The sequence below is a fragment of the Entelurus aequoreus genome, linkage group LG24, assembly GCF_033978785.1.
Source record: "Entelurus aequoreus isolate RoL-2023_Sb linkage group LG24, RoL_Eaeq_v1.1, whole genome shotgun sequence".
In the NCBI taxonomy this organism is placed as follows: Eukaryota; Metazoa; Chordata; class Actinopteri; order Syngnathiformes; family Syngnathidae; genus Entelurus; species Entelurus aequoreus.
Window position 1 is genome coordinate 4,501,624 of NC_084754.1, and position 17,482 is coordinate 4,519,105.

Below are 17,482 nucleotides of genomic sequence, written 5' to 3' on the forward strand. Positions count from 1 at the left end.
CCTTAGATTAATCGAGTCTAGAGACATAGGCTGCATCGCTAGAAACTAGGGGTGCAACTAGCAACTATTTTTATGGTCCACTAGTGATTGATTGATTATCTTAACGATTAGTCGAATAATAGATTATGAAGCATAAACCTATACAGTGGCTCTAATTTAGCCATCTGCTTTTAAATACATCTTAAGATATTTTTAGGCATGTGCTAACGAACAAAGATGACACATTCATTCAGAAATATTTATTTGCACTGTAACTGTGCTGCTCATTAGGCTGTTACAAAAAACTAAATAACTCATTCGACTTTTGTCCATTTAAAAGACGGGACAGTCCCTGTGCTGACAAAAGCAAAATACATTTTGTTTATGAAAACAGTTTAAGAAAAGCAGCAAAGCTATCTAACTTCCTCAAAAAGACACCAGCATTTTGTAATAATGTGTTTAAAACATTGCACACTGGTATATTATTGATTAACTCCTGGCATTTTAGCAATCCTATTGACTTGATTATTTCTGAACATTTTAGCCATCTAATAAATTATACATTGATTATTTTATGATATAACGTTTGTGTGTGTGATTGAAATGTGTTATTATGCCTTTCTTCTTTGCACTGCAAATTGCAAAAAGTTCCTGACAAATAAATATAGTACCGTATTTTCCGGACTATAAGGCGCACTTAAAATCCTTTTTTTCCCCTTAAAACTCGACATTACACCTTATAACCCGGTGCGCCTAATGTACGGAATAATTCTGGTTTTGCTTACCGACCTCGGAGCCGTTTTATTTGGTACATGGTGTAATGATAAATGTGACCAGTAGATGGCAGTCAAACATGAGAGATACGTGTAGACTGCAATATGACTCAAGTAAACAACACCAAGATTTTATATGTTCCATTGAAAATATAGAACATTACACACGGCGCTCAGAAATCTATCAAAATATTTTTAGTACGACTTTGGTAAGCTATGAAGCCGCACCGCTTGATGGATTGTACTGTGCTTCAACATACGAGTATTATTATGGTGTGTATAAGGTAAGACATATTATCTGGCGTTTTGTTTTACAATATTATGCAAAAGCAACTTTTCTTACCTTCTGGTACCTGATGATCTGTATTTGGGATCTACCGAAGTCCTGAAAAATGTCACGCTTCCGCCTTTGTAGTCCGTGCAGACACCGTAGTCGATAAGCTTCTTCTTTTTCTCTATCTTCTTGTTATGTGACAGTCATCCTCCGCTGTTGCCATTTCTAATATAAAGTAGTGTAAAGTTCTCACTTATATCTGCCATGAAAGCGCTAAAACATACTGGTATAGTGAGTTTACATAAATCACCCAAGTAACTTTAGCTATTAGAGAGTTCCAATCGGACGGTTTTTCACGGGACACATTTCCGGCGGATGAGGAGATGCTGCTCCGTTATTGATTGAAGTAAAGTCTGAATGTCATTAAAACAGTTAGCTCCATCTTTTGACACTTCTTCCACTCCCGTCCTTGCACGCTACACCGCTACAACAAAGATGACGGGGAGAAGACGCTGTCGAAGGTGCGCCATGTAAATAAGACCGCCCACAAAACGGCGCATCCTGAAGCGACTGTCAGAAAGCGGCTAGAAGATGGTCTGTAAAACCTAATCTATGCAACATTTTGACCAAAGAACCACCATTACATGTTATGTACACCACAAGGGAGTCTTTTACATTTAGAAAAATAAAAAAATAATATGACTCCTTTAATGCGCCCTATAATCCGTTGCGCCTTTGTTATGAAAAAAGATCAAACATAGACCATTCATCGGCAGTGCGCCTTCTAATCGGTGCGTCCTTTGGTCTGGATAATACGGTACTTGAATTGATAAAGACAAAGTTTACCCTTTGGCTAAAATGATATTGATATGGATGCTTGTTGGCAAGGTAACAAGCTAACTATCTTACCAAATTGAGATCACGTCTTCTAGACGTCCAACATCACGCCTCCGCTTTAAATGTTCCCGTATCGCAGATGTACTGCCATGAAAAACAAGATCCACTTTGTAAAATGAGCAAGCTATACAGGTCTTTAGCAAGATTAGGGTGAAATGTTCCCACACTTTGCGTGTCTTCACCTGTGATGTTGTGGCGATTGGCTGCGCTGACTCGCTTCCATCCGGGAAAACACAAGTAATGACATCACCGACTATTGTCGACAAATTAATTTGTAAGCAACAAATGTTATTGTCGTAATTTGTCGACAATTTCGACGAATGGTTGCACCCTTTGTTGACGGTTTTTGTTTTTAAAACAATGCGAGAGCCAGGGCTGCCCGCAAAAATATTCACGCTACGTTAGCTTAAGTGTCTGAAGAAGGGAATGGATGTAAATACAGGGTTCCCCCAGCTTGCCCATGTACTTATGGCGGTGGGGGCATGGCTAGGGCCGTGACCAATATGACATCCTTATATAATTTGCATAATTGTTAATGATAGCTACTGTAGATTTACTTTAAAAAAAGGCTAAACATGGTGTACATACATTTGAAAACAAAAGGTGTTATCAGTAATTATTATTATTATTTATACCAGTGGTGGCTGCTGGTCTTTCAGGTAGGGAAAGCAAATTTTCAGTTAGTTTATATAAATACAAAACCCAAAACCAGTGAAGTTGGCACGTTGTGTAAATCGTAAACAAATACAAAATACAATGACTTGCAAATTCTTTTCAACTTATATTCAATTGAATAGACTGCAAAGACAAGATATTTAATGTTCGGACTGAGAAACTTATTTTTTTGCTTATAATCATTCACTTAGAATTTAATGGCAGCAACACATTGCAAAAAAGTTGGCACAGGGGCATTTTTACCACTGTGTTACATGGCCTTTCCTTTTATCAACACTCAGTAAACGTTTGGTAACTGAGGAGACCAATTTTTGAAGCTTTTCAGCTGGAATTCCTTCCCATTCTTGCTTGATGTACAGCTTAAGTTGTTCAACAGTCCGGGGTCTCCGTTGTGCTATTTTAGGCTTCATAATGCGCCACACATTTTCAGTGGGAGACAGGTCTGGACTACAGGCAGGCCAGTCTAGTACCGGCACTCTTTTACTACGAAGCCACGCTGTTGTAACACGTGCAGAATGTGGCTTGGCATTGTCTTGTCTTGAAAAAGACGTTCCTTGGATGGCAACATATGTTGCTCCAAAACCTGTAAGTACCTTTCAGCATTAATGATGCCTTCACAGATGTGTAGGTTACCCATGCCTCGGGCACTAATACACCCCCATACCATCACAGATGCTGGCTTTTGAACTTTGCGCCTAGAACAGTCCGTATGGTTATTTTCCTCTTTGGTCTGGCATTTGTTTACATTCAGGAGCGATAGCTTGCTGTTAGCGGTTAACAATTGTATCTTCATACGGTGTGTAGTGAAGCATGTTTAGCTATTCCTCATCCTGCAAGGATGATACTTGTAAAAAACGTACTTTATTTGTCAACATGAAGGCGAGAGAATTAGTGATTATACTGCGAACTGCGGATTGACATTAGCCGCTAGCTAGCTGTTTTAAAGCACCTTTTCCAGAGCGGCGCTTAAAGTGTTTATAGCTTCAACTTTATCGCTAGTTTTAAGCCAAAATGCGTACATTTTCCCTCTATCGCCATGCTGTTTGTGCTTGTAAGTACTCCATGCGTGTGCATTGTTTAACATGTGCCTCTGCTCGTTTTAACAGCAATGTCACTGCGTGAGGAAGACACGCCAATATGTCTGGGGTGTGGGGGGTGGAGGTGGAGTACCAGTAGTTTTCTTGCAGTACTTTATTAGTACTGGTATACCGTACAAACTTTATATATATATATATATATATATATATATATATATATATATATATATATATATATATATATTGTGGCCAAACAGCTCAATTTTAGTTTCATCTGACCACAGAACTTTCCTCCAGAAGGTCTTATCTTTGTCCGTGTGATGTTAGATGAAACAAAAATTGAGCTGTTTGGCCACAATACCCAGCAACATGTTTGGAAGAGAAAAGGTGAGGCCTTTAATCCCAGGAACACCATTCCTACCGTCAAGCATGGTGGTGGTAGTATTATGCTCTGGGCCGGTTTGTTTGCTGCCAATGGAACTGGTGCTTTAAATGGGACAATGAAAAAGGAGGATTACCTCCAAATTCTTCAGGGCAACCTAAAATCATCAGCCCGGAGGTTGGGTCTTGGGCGCAGTTGGGTGTTCCAACAGGACAATGACCCCAAACACACGTCAAAAGTGGTAAAGGAATGGCTAAATCAGGCTAGAATGAAGGTTTTAGAATGGCCTTCCCAAAGTCCTGACTTAAACATGTGGACAATGCTGAAGAAACAAGTCCATGTCAGAAAACCAACAAATTTAGCTGAACTGCACCAATTTTGTCAAGTCGAGTGGTCAAAAATTCAACCAGAAACTTGTGGATGGCTACCAAAGGCGCCTTATATGTATACTTTTGACCCAGTAGATTTGGTCACATTTTCAGTAGACCCATAATAAATTCATAAAAGAACCAAACTTCATGAATTTTTTTTGTGACCAACAAGTATGTGCTCCAATCACTCTATCACAAAAAAAGAAGAGTTGTAGAAATGATTGGAAACTCAAGACAGCCATGACATTATGTTCTTTATAAGTGTATGTACACTTTTGACCACGACTGTATATATATATATATATATATATATATATATATATATATATATATATATATATATATATATATATATATATACATCTTTATACATATACTGTATATATATATATATATATAATATATATATATATATATATTTAGACACATTTGTTAACATGTTAAAGGTGTTTAATAAAAATAAAAGCATCTTTAGGGCATATAGATTCCCTTCTTTCTTAAAGACAAGAAAATATGTTGCTTTATTCTCATGACTTGCATTGTTTGGAATTAGACAACTTTAAATTTATATTGTGGAGGGAAAATAAAGTCCTTCCCTCTTTCGAATACCACATGAAAGTGGTTGGTTTTTAGCTTCTCGTTTGTCCAGCTTCCATTCTCCATTTTATATCCTTTACAAGAAATACATTGCAGTTAACTCCGTAGCTTGCTAGTTTTTATGCACTGGTTTTCTCAGACCTTTATTATGGCAGCGCAGGCAGGATGGGGCAGCACCTTTTTTTGTGAAGGCAGGAACTGTGCGGTCGGTCTTTTACACTTTTGACGGCCGGTACTGTACTGTTGAAATAAAAAGTGCTTCTCGCGGTCCTGCTGGTCGTTTTTGTTTCTCTTCATCCTGAGCTCGCAGCAGCCAGCGTCTTCTCACAAGATCCTCGGCTGCCATAAATGGCAATCAAGTGATGAAAGGGACGTCATAGTGAAGATTGATGATAGGTAATTTTTCATTTCTATTTTTTTTAATGCTGACATAACCTCCACGATCAACTGGTAGCTCGCTATCGACCTAATGGGCACTGCTGATCCAATGACGGTCTAGTTTCGCTACAATGCAACAACCCACTCTATCAATAAGACACAACACTAGCCTAGCTTGGGAATACAGGTGCTTTCAAAGGAATGAACAAAACATACCAAAAGACACTTCTGAAAAAGAAAGTTAAGCTTACTAACTAAAGCTATTTAATTAGCTCATAGTCATTCACCTCGCTGGGGTGAGTTTTCCTTGCCCTTATGTGGGCTCTGTACCGAGGATGTCGTTGTGGCTTGTGCAGCCCTTTGAGACACTTGTGATTTAGGGCTATATAAATAAACATTGATTGATTGATTCAGCATACACCACAAACCTACCTACCTACTCTAGCCAAAGAGGGGTTCCAAAACCTACAAGGGTGACAGCCACCACTAAGCCTGGTGTCTCTATACACAAACCAGTCCTCCGTCCAACCTTTCCCAACACACACATACACTGAACTGAATCGCATTGATTTCATTCTATTTTATAAATAAATTGTTTTGAATCGCATCGTAGCCCATGTGTCTAGATGTCCACGACAAAGAGATGTACAACTCTATTGATAATTATAAAAACGAATTAATTGATTTAACTATTAAATAAATAATTGCATTATTTATCCGGTATGAGACTAAAATGTACTTTACTCATGTGAATGATAGACTCAAGTGTTATTGTCATCAACTGCTTAATTATTCATTTTTAATTATCTGTTTGTTTACAGCGAGTGAGGAGGACTGAAAAACGCGATGTAGAGGACCCTTTACGATTAAATAATTGTGACGTTTTTTTTAATCACGGTTAATAGTAAAACCGGTGAATCGTTGCATCCCTAATGTACACTTATGCAAACTGCCTGCCCTCTCCCAGCACTTCTTTCATCTCACTAACAACTCCTTTTCACTGCGCGTTCAACACTGTCTCTTTAGTCTTTTGATGTGACAAGCGATAGGAAATCTTGGAGACGTCCTAAGCCCATTCGTGGTGTTTAACATACAGATAATGAGGCTTTTACACGCCACACAATGTTAATCACAATGTGTCTTTGGCAAATTAAACTGTTGTGTAATTATGCTGTTGGCTCCCTGGAGTTTTGGCATTATGTGTTTGCTACTTAGACTTTTTTTTATTGCAGTCCTGAATTAATTAACATGGCATATCCGCCGCAACAACAAGGAAGGCGAGGCAGTCGTTGAGGGAAAAAGTCTAGCAAGGCCTACAAGTCCACTCGTTGTCTGACTGCACACAAATAGAAGCTCAGAAGCAATCAAATCTGTCAAACCATACAGACGACGATGGTAATAACGTCATGATTTTCACATTTTCAAAAAGAAAAAAGTAGCATTTTAAACCCGGTTGCAAACTTTAAAACAGCAGGTGTGATTTTGTTTTTTTCCTCCCTCCTTTTTAAGCGTTAAGAATGTGCCGCTCAACCTTCTCCAGTCGTGTCCCCTTCCATTCAGGGCATCTGGTGGGTTGAAAACTCCCACTGTTTAATTGCCTGAGAGGCAGTTGCTGCTGGGGTGCATGCAGGAGATGAGAGACAAAGGATGAAAAACATACGTAGGTAGGCATGAAGGGATAGGAGACAGAGGACATAAAAAGAAGGGGCACGAGAAAGGTGAAAAAATAATCCCATAGAAGTGTGTAGATACAGAGGACAAGAAAAGTAATGGGTGTTTTGGAGAAAAAGGGAGATAATGATGGATAATAAGGATGGGGAAATAATGGTTTAACTGGGAGAAAGAGGGTGGTTGGAAGCTAGTTCAGACATTGATCATCAGACACTGGGAGATATACAACATTTTATCTATGAATTCTAAAATTTCATGCTGCAAACTCATTTAACTTTGTAACTGGCCCGGCTGCAAAATTCAATTATTGCAAAAGGAATGTAATAACATTATGTGAAACTTAAGTCAAAAACAATTATTTTCATTGACTGGCACTGTTGTCTGTCTGAAATTAAAATGAATGGAATCAAACGTTCTCCCTGAATGTATTGACCGCTTGAGACGGTCTCGTTTATTGGCGAAGTTTATCCGGAAAGTATTCACAGCGCTTCACTCTTCCCACATTTTATGTTACAGGCTTACTCCAAAATGGAATACATTAATTTTTGTTGTCAAAATTCTACAGACTATACCTAATGAAGACAATGTAAAAAAAAGTATTTAAAAAAAAAAAAAAGCAAATGTATTAAAAACATACAGTATTCATAGCCTGTGGTCCATACTTTGTTGTTGCACCTTTGGCAGCAATTACAGCTTCTAGTCTTTTTGAATACAATACCACACGTTTGGCACACCTATCTTTGGGAAGATTAGCCCATTCGTATTTCCACATTCCTCTTTGCAGAACCTCTCAAGCTCCATCAGATTGGATGGCAAGTGTTTTTATCCAGGATGTCTCTGTACATGGCTGCATTCATGTTAGTCTAATCAGGGAGGTGACCAAGAACCCGATGGTCACTCTGTCAGAAGAGAACTTTCCAAAAGGACAACTATCTCTGAGGCAATCCGCCAATCGCGCCTGTATGGTAGAGTGGCCATATGGAAGCCATATCTTAGTAAAAAGTAGGGCTGCAACAACTAATCGATTATAAAAAATAGTTGGCGATTAATTTAGTCATCGATTCGTTGGATCTATGCTATGCGCATGCGCAGAGGCTACTTTTTTAATTTTTTTTTATAAACCTTTATTTATAAACTGCAACATTTACAAACAGCTGAGAAACAATAATCAAAATAAGTATGGTGCCAGTATGCTGTTTTTTTCAATAAAATACTGGAAAGGATAGAAATGTAGTTTGTCTCTTTTATCCGATTATTAATCGATTAATCGAAGTAATAATCGACATATTAATCGATTATCAAATTAGTTGCTAGTTGCAGCCCTAGTAAAAAGTATGCTAAAATGCACCTGAAATACTCTCAGACCCTGAAAAACAAAATTCTCTGTTCTGATGAAACAAAGATTGAAGTCAGGTATCGTGTTTGGAGGAAACAAGGCATCACTCATCTAAGGCTGAAACGACGCGTCGACGTAGTCGACGTCATCGGTTACGTAAATACGTCGACGCCGTTTTTGTGCGTCGACGCGTCGCATATTTACGTCACACTACCGTCATGGCGGAGCGCAAAGCAGACTGTGCGAGCGAGGGGGAAAAAATCACGCCAAAAGTGGTCAAAAGTGTGGGAGTATTTCAATACACAGCCTAATAATGTTGTTGTATGCACACTGTGTTGAGCGGAAATGGCCTATCATAGCAGCACAACGGCTATGAACCAACATTTGACAAGAAAACCATCAACTAGTCAATCGTCCGCGCGAGTATACGTTGTCATCATTACACAAAAACATGAATGTGTCCTTTGTATCTGCTAGGGGTGTAACGGTACGTGTTTTGTATTGAACCGTTTCGGTACGGGGCTTTCAGTTCGGTACGGGGGTGTACCGAACGAGTTTCTAAGGCAAGGCAAGGCAAGGCAACTTTATTTGTATAGCGCTTTTCATACACAAGGCAGACTCAAAGTGCTTCACAGACAACAAAGTGAAATGAAAGAAAATAAAGGCAAAATTAAAATGCAGACAATAAAAATAAAAACAGTGCAGACGTTAAAAGTTAAAAGATTAAAAGATTTAGCTGAAAGCTAAGGTGAACATAAAAGTCTTCAGTCTAGTTTTAAAAGTAGTGAGAGTTGGGGAGAGTCTGACATCTTCAGGAAGTTTATTCCAGCTATGTGTTGCATAGTGACTGAATGATGATCTCCCTTGATTTGAGTTTACTCTTGGAACCGCTAACAGATTGGTCTCAGAAGATCTTAGTGATCTAGAGGGCGTATATAGTGGGAGCATATCAGTGATATACTTGGGCCCTAGACCATGTAGTGATTTATATGTGAGCAGGAGGATTTTGAAATCTATTCTCTGATGTACAGGGAGCCAATGTAAGGATTTAAGAATTGGTGTAATGTGCTCACATTTTTTGGTCTTTGTTAGAACTCTAGCAGCAGCGTTCTGAACAAGCTGTAGCTGCCTGACAGTTTTTTTGGGAAGACCTGCAAGGAGACCATTACAATAGTCTAGCCTACTGGTAATAAAGGCATGTACAAGTTTTTCTAAGTCTTGAGCTGACATGAGCCCTCTAAGTCTTTTTACATTTTTGAGGTGATAGTAGGCCGATTTTGTTACTGATTTGATGTGACTGTCGAAATGTAAATCAGAATCTAAAATAACCCCAAGATTTCTGGCTTTATTTGAGGTTTTCAGGGACAGTGATTGAAGGTGTTGGATGACTTTAAACCTTTCTTTTTTAGCACCAAAAACAATTATCTCAGTTTTATCTTCATTTAGTTGTAGGAAATTTTGGCACATCCAGTGTTTGACTTGCTCAATGCACTGGCACAGAAGATCTATGGGGCGATAGTCATTTGGTGATAGCGCTACATAGATTTGGGTGTCATCGGCATAGCAATGATGGTCAATGTTATTATTTTGCATGATTTGTCCTAGTGGGAGCATATAGATGTTAAATAAAGTCGGCCCCAAGATTGAACCTTGGGGGACTCCACACGTTACGTTGGTTGGTTCTGATACAAAGTCACCAATGGAAACAAAATAGTTCCTATCTTGTAGATATGACTTGAACCAGCTTAAAACTGTGCCTGAGATCCCCACCCAGTTTTCCAACCTGTCCAAAAGTATTGAGTGGTCGACAGTGTCAAATGCAGCACTGAGGTCCAAAAGCATTAATACTGAAGTTTTGCCAGAGTCTGTGTTTAGACGGATGTCATTTATAACTTTAAGAAGGGCCGTCTCTGTGCTATGAAGAGGTCGAAATCCTGACTGGAAGTTGTTGTGGCAGCCAGTAGAAGCCAAGAAGTGATTTAGTTGTTGGAGGACAACTTTCTCAATTATTTTACTTATGAATGGTAGATTTGAAATTGGTCTGTAGTTGTTGATAACAGAGGCATCTAGGCTCTGCTTTTTTAGAAGAGGTTTAAGGTTAAGAGCTAAAGCTAACTTTAGCTGCTAAAGTGTTAACAAGCTGCTTTGCTCCTCTGCCTCTGTCTCAGCACGCAGCATTGTCCCACCCACACAACCATCTGATTGGTACACACGCAGCATTGTCCCACCCACACAACCATCTGATTGGTACACACGCAGCATTGTCCCACCCACACAACCATCTGATTGGTACACACGCAGCATTGTCCCACCCACACAACCATCTGATTGGTACACACGCAGCATTGTCCCACCCACACAACCATCTGATTGGTACACACGCAGCATTGTCCCACCCACACAACCATCTGATTGGTACACACAAAGCGTTATACAAAGCGTTACCAGCCAATCAGCAGTGCGTATTCAGAGCGCATGTAGTCAGCGCTTCAGCGTGGAGCAGATAGGTGTTTAGTAGGTGAGCATCGGGCAGCGGACTCTCCCCAAATGATAATAAACACCTCCCAGTCAACTACTAGTAACATCACTATGAGCCCGTTGACCTTCTAGGAATATAAACTGGAGCTCAGCTCACCCGCAGTCCTGGCTTGAGGTGAAGGCTACCGGTAATTAGCTCTCAGTTCCAGCCACATCGACCCCTTCTGAGCGCCTATTTTCAGCTGCTGGGAATATTGTAAACAAGAAAAGAAGCAGAGCATGTAGACATGCTAACCTTTCTTCGTTACAACTGTTAGACACTCACTGGAATGAGTAGAATTGGTTATTGTGTACTGTGTTGGACTGGATGTTTATTTTGCACATTTTAAAAGCAATACTTAATCTTTACAGTGCTCCAGAATATTTAGATTGGCACTTTTTTGTATTGGATGTTTATCTTTATTTTTGCACATTTTAGCAAACAAGCAATACTTTCACTTTTGTTGAAATGTTTACACTGTTGTTACAGATTATTTCGTTTTGCACTTTTTTGTATTGGATGTTTATCTTTATTTTTGCACATTTTAAAGCAAAATAAGCAATACTTTTACTTTTAAAATGCTTATACTATTGCAGAATATTAAGATTTGCACTGGATGTTTACTTTTATATTTGCACATTAAAAAGCAAATAAGCTACTTTTAATTTTGTTAAATGTTAAAAGTTTTAAATGTTTACATTGTTACAGAATATTTTGTCATGTTGTTGTCAATGTTGACTGAGTGGCCATTATTCTTTTTTTTTGTAAATAAAAGCCATGCCTTTTGAAAAAACAGGCCTACATTTATTTTTTCATCTTCATTTTAAATAAAAAAATAATCGGTAAAAGGAAAAATAATCTATAGATGAATCGAAAAAAATAATCTATAGATTAACCGATTAATCGAAAAAATAATCTATAGATTAATCGATAGAAAAATAATCGTTAGCTGCAGCCTTACACTCATCACTGAGGGACGAGTCAGGATCGAGGGAAAGATGAATGCAGCAATGAACAGAGACATTCTGAATGAAAAACTACGTTTCCCATCCAATCTGATGGAACTTGAGAGTAGAGCTGCAACGATTAGTGGACATTGTCCACAATAAAATTTGTCGCCGACAATTATATTTGTGGACAAAAGTCGTGACGTCATCACTCTGTTTTTTCCGGGCGAAAGCAGGTCCGCATCACCACTCGCAAAAACATCGCCAGTGATAACATGTAAAGTGTGAGAAAATGTCCTCTTATTCTTGTTAAAAACATGAAAATCGTGCTCATTTTGCAAAGCGGACCTTGTGATACGCAAGCATTTAAAGCGGAGGCATGATGTCGGACATCTGGCGGGAGGATACAACTCAACCTCGATAAGAGTGTTAGCTTATGCCTCGCTAGCTAGCTAACAAGTGTAAGACAAAGTTGTCTGAAAAACAACTACCGTATTTTTCGGATTATAAATCACAGTTTTTTTCATAGTTTGGCCGGGGGTGCGACTTATACTCAGGAGCGATTTATGTGTGAAATGATTAACACATTAGCGTAAAATATCAAATAATATTATTTATCTCATTCACGTAAGAGACTAGACGTATAAGATTTCATGGGATTTAGGAGTGACAGATTGTTTGGTAAACGTATAGCATGTTCTATATGTTATAGTTATTTGAATGACTCTTACCATAATATGTTACGTTAACATACCAGGCACGTTCTCAGTTGGTTATTTATGCCTCATATAACGTACACTTATTCAGCCTGTTGTTCACTATTCTTTATTTATTTTAAATTGCCTTTCAAATGTCTATTCTTGGTGTTGGGTTTTATCAAATACATTTCCCCAAAAAATGCGACTTATACTCCAGTGCGACTTATATATATATATTTTTCTTCTTTATTATGCATTTTCGGCCGGTGCGACTTATACTCCGAAAAATACAGTAACTATTATTTTAGCCAAAGTCAGGCAGCTAAAATTTGTCTACATCAATTCAATAATGTTTTAAAGCAAGGTCAATTTGCAATGCTGTAAAAAAAGGCACAATAACAAAACACACACACACAGATACAGATAGGCACTAATGCGGAGGTATCATAAGATTAAACATACAATCTATTGGGAATAAGCGGTAGAAAATGGATGGATGGATGGATCTATTAAATAGCCACATTTTAAGAATAAATACATTCTACACAATAGTCAATATACCCGTGTGCAGCTTTTAATACATCACAAAATTCTGTATTTCTTTTTGAGGAAGTTAGATTTTGTGTTTTGTTGTTTGTTTTCATCGCTGCTATTATAACTGTTTTTTGTTTTTTTTAATACATAAAAAATTGGTCTTTCTTTTCTTTTAAAAATGGACATTTTAATTGTAATTTTCATTTTTGTAACAGACGAATGAGCAGCACATTTGCAGTAAAAATAAATATTTAGGAATTAATTAGTCGTCTTTGTTGTTGGTAAGCCTAAAATAACTGAAGCTGCATTTAGGAGTTCATGGAAAAATTAGCGCCATTAAATATGTGTACGCTTTATTATCCGACTAATCGTTAAGATAATCGTTGATTAATCGACTGTCAAAATAATCGTTAGTCGCAGCCTTGCTTGAGAGATGCTGCAAAGGGGAATGGCTGAAACTGCCCAAAGATAAGTGTGCCAAGCTTGTGGCATCTTATTCAAAAAAGACTTGAGGCTGTAATTGCTGCCAAATGTGCATCAACAAAGTATTGAGCAAAGGCTGTAGTTTTTTATTATAATAAATTTGCCAGATTAAAAAAAAAAATTAAAAAAAAAAACTTTACACATTTTCATAATGAGGTATTGTCTGTGGACGTTTGAGTAAAAAAAAATGTTTTATTCCATTTTGGAATAAGGCTGTAACACAAGTAAATGTGGAAAAAGTGAAGCGCTGTGTATACTTTCCAGATGCACTGATAGTCACAGTGCTATGTTTTGTGCTTTTGAAGTGCACATTAGGAAGTGAAGTGGTACTTTACAACAATACTTGGAGTGTGGTGTTCAAGAACCAGTAGACCAAAATAAATATTTTGGGGTGAGCATGTTCAGCACATGTTTTTTGTACATACTGTTAGGGATGATGTTTGATAAGAAATTATCGAGTTTGAGCCCATTATCGAATCCTCTTATCGAACCGATTCCTTATCGATTCTCTTATCGAATCCAGATAGGTTGTTGTATATGGGAAAAAAACACACAATATTTTGTTTAACAAAAGCTCACTTTTATTTTATAAGAAAAACATTAAATTAAATAAATATTGACTGTTGTTACCCCCCTAAAAAAGTAAAATAAAATAAATAAATATTGACTGTTGTTACCCAAAGTATAATAAGTGGGATTTTTCAGAAAAACAAATATATACAGTAATACAAAAACAAGCTGTCTCTGTGATCACTATAGGTGTATAAATAATAATATAGTGTTAAATAAAATCAGTCCCTTGGGCACGAAACTGAAAATAATACAGCTCTCCAAAAAGTGCACTTCTGCTGCTATTGGAACATCCTTCTGGGGTCCATCAGTGTGGCCTCCTCCAGGAATGACTCCACGACACCTTTCTCTAACCTTCAGGTTATGTACGGCCTGAACATGTTTCATCATGCTTGTTGTACTTCCCCCCTTACATGAGAGCGAAGCCTGGCAATAATTGCAGATAGCCGTTTCCTTGTCGTATTTTTTTGTAAAATGAAGCCATGCCTTGAGGCGTTTCTTCCGGTCCATTGTTGTTGCTGCTTCTGTATCTGCCGCCTAATGACTGAGCTACGTAATTTCCTAGGACGTGCCACAGGGCATTTCCTGTGGGACGGGATTCGTTCCCACGGATTCGAATTAAGAACCAACTCTTTTTCTTTACTATAGTGGCCTCGATAACGGGAACCGGTTCTCAAAAAGGGATTCGAGTCCATGGAATCGGTTCTTTTCTTATCGAACGGTTCTTTTCTTTTTGAACAACCGGGAGAACCGGTTTCGAACATCATCCCTACATACTGTATTATTTACTTATACATTACACTTCTCCATAATTTAGTTTTCATGCGTCATTTAGTCGCATAGATTGCACATCGGTACCTTACTTTTGGTTTGCAAACCGTTCCAAAAGTCCAACATAGATATAAAAGCATTTTTTTCCTATTTGAAATAATACAAGTCTATTTAATCCGTTCCAGACACAAAACACATTTTACAATGTGAAATACATATAAACAACGACATAAAAAAAGAGCAATGAAATGGATAAATGAACATTCGATATCACGTTTATCTTGATAAAAAAACATGTTGGTCAAGACAAAGGTGCATATTGAGGGAAATGATACAGTAACGATATGAAAAGTTAATATCACCGTTATTGTAACTAAAATGTGTTGCTTCTCATTTTAATAAAGAAAAAGACAAACAGAGCACTTACTCTAACTTAAATATATACGGTCCAGCAATGGTTAGGAAAAACTGGTCAAAACCACAAAGCAAATCTTTAAAATTAATGGTAAGTCTTACAAGGACAAAGATACAATTGGATAGACAAAAGAGGTTGCAAAACATGTACTGGAAGTAAATAAAAAGAGTAGGGCTTTTTTGATGAAGTATAGGGATCTTTTCCATTGCATAGTTAGATTTTTTGCTCGTATCTGCTTTTTGCAGGAAGATTTAAGCCTAGGGCTGGGTGATATGGCCTTTTATTAATATCTCAATATTTTTAGGCCATGTCACGATACACCATATATATCTCGATATTTTGCCTTAGCCTTGAATGAACACTTGATGCATATAATCACAGCAGTATGATGATTCTATGTGTCTACATTCAAACATTTTTCTTCATACTGCATTAATATATGCTCATTTTAAACTTTCATGCAGAGAGGGAAATCACAACTAAGTAAGGATGATGTTTGATAAGAAATTATTGAGTTCGAGCCTATTATCGAATCCTCTTATCGAACCGATTCCTTATCGATTTTCTTATCGAGCCCAGATAGGTTGTTGTATATGGAAAAAATCACACAATATTTGGTTTAACAAAAGCTCACTGCTATTATATAAGAAAAAATGTAATCTAATAAATAAATAAATAGACTGTTACCCCCCCTAAAAAAATAAAATAAAATAAATAAATATTGACTGTTGTTACCCAAAGTATATTAAGTGGGATTTTTCAGAAAAACAAATATATACAGTAACACAAAAACAAGCTGTCTCTGTGATCACTATAGGTGTATAAATAATAATATAGTGTTAAATAAAATCAGTCCCTTGGGCACAAAACTGAAAATAATACAGCTCTCCAAAAAGTGCACTTCTGCTGCTATTTGACATAACTGTTTGTTATGATGCTTTGACATTTTTGCACTTTATTTCTTTATTGAAAGAAAATTCTATGAAGAGAAAAGTTGTTTGCAAATGTGGTTACAGTGCTAAAAAATGAAAAGTTAAAGCTAAAAAAAGAAATACACTTTATTGAGTTAACATTATTTCTTTATAGGGGGAAAGATGTGATGTTATGAGCCGGGGAATATAACAACTACACTACCCAGCATGCAACGGGAGTGACGAGCATGCGCGGCAGCCCCGAAAAGTGTTGTTGCATGTCACCACCCGGCAGCTAAGAATGAGGTTATGAGCACGCTGTGAAAGTAAACGTCAAGAACTCAGCCAACACGCCTCGTCTGCATTATTTATAATTAGACAGACAACACATCTACAGTGTGATTTTGTTTTGTTTACAAGGAAAGAAAAACAAAAGTTAAAAAAGGGAGATGTCATATATGTTGTATATATATGTATGTGCTGCGGTTGTTTTAAGAATGTTGCGACAGCTGCCGTAAAGGAGGTGCGTTGCTAGCCTGGTTGCTATGTTTCCGCTTGGTCGTAAAAGTGTTGGTCATGTGTTTGTACCCTGCTCAAATCTCTCAGTAAAGTTATCCATTGGATTATACCTTTTGTTTTGAACTTTATTACACCTTGGAGCGTTTTTTCCGGTCCATTGTTTTCCTGCTTTCGCTATCTGCGCCTAATGACTGAGCTACGTGACGTCATTTATTGTGATGTCACACGGAGCATTTCTGGTCGGGACGGGATTTGTTTCGAGGGATTCGAATAAAGAACCAACTCTCTTTATTTACTAAAGTGGTCTCGATAACGGGTACCGGTTCTCAAAAAGGGATTAGAGTCCGAGGACTCAGTTCTTTTCTTATCGAACAACCGGGAAAATCGGTTTTGAGTATCATCCCTACAACTAAGTCAATTGAGCAAAAGTGTATTTATTAAACAGTTATTAAGCAGTGGCACAAACATCCATGTCATTTCAAAACAGAAAGTGCAAGATTGTCAGAGACATTTTAAAACAAGCTATAAGTGCACTTTTGTGCATGATGTCACTAAGATGACATATCAAAACAACACTAAATTAAAGTGCACTTTTTGTACAGAACGCCACCACAATAGTTTAAAACAAATAAAGTGCACTTTTGTGCATGATGTCACACAAGATATTTTAATAACTGTCAAATAAAAATGAGCTGCATAATAGGAAATCAAATAGTGTATGTCCTTCACTATGTGGTAGCTTCCTG

At 37.6% G+C, this 17,482-nt stretch overlaps 1 protein-coding gene across 1 annotated transcript in view; it reads left to right on the top strand.

Moving 5' to 3' along the window:
* Positions 1-17,482, top strand: part of cbln1 (cerebellin 1 precursor) — a 57,206-nt gene that overhangs the window by 7,544 nt on the left and 32,180 nt on the right. The window lies entirely within an intron of this gene.